We start from the raw sequence: 749 nt of genomic DNA, 5'->3' as shown, positions 1-749 counted from the left end.
TTATTTTCTGCCACATACACACATATCAGTTACACAGTTTATACCACAATTTGAACAAGTTGTCATTGGATCTAAACAATAATCAATGCATTTAAAAATAGACTTAGTCATTTACATGAAATACAGTTATATCAGGGCTGTAGTGGTAATTCTTACAGAGAAGAACAAAAGTATTGGTACCTTCACTTTCATTATAACCTTTTTCAAAAACACAACCTTAACAAAGTTTTTAGAATTGAAAACACCAGTTTTTATAATCTTATGTCTTATGAACAAAACATATCTTAAAAACAAAATAATATCACAATATGAAATATGTTTGTATTATTACTGTTACCAGCTCACTCAGGTGACTTGTCCCCTAAATATAAAGAAAGAGAATGCATGGTTATTGATTCATTATAGTTCATTATGTTCAGGCATCATCCCTGAGACCAAATTGTAACTCATACTCACACATGATTGGTCCAATACTGAGGGTACTCAGACGATCAGAGTTGGAAACAGAGCGATAGGTCCTACTTGTGCAAGGCTACGTGGGAGAATAGGGTGGGAAAATACCTCAACCCCAGTGTTTATTGCTATAGATTGGAGCTATTGATAAAGTGAAAGGTGTGACTTACAGTAACACAAAGAGGAAGCTCGTCCGTATCGCACAGGCTGAGGCTGCAATGAAGGTAAACGTCCCTATAATCATTGTGGAGCCGGAAGAACAGGGCAGAGAAACGAGCCCGGAGGGATGAGCCGCT

This window comes from Etheostoma spectabile, chromosome 23 (assembly GCF_008692095.1).
Source record: "Etheostoma spectabile isolate EspeVRDwgs_2016 chromosome 23, UIUC_Espe_1.0, whole genome shotgun sequence".
Classification (NCBI taxonomy): domain Eukaryota; kingdom Metazoa; phylum Chordata; class Actinopteri; order Perciformes; family Percidae; genus Etheostoma; species Etheostoma spectabile.
This window is presented reverse-complemented; position numbering follows the sequence as displayed.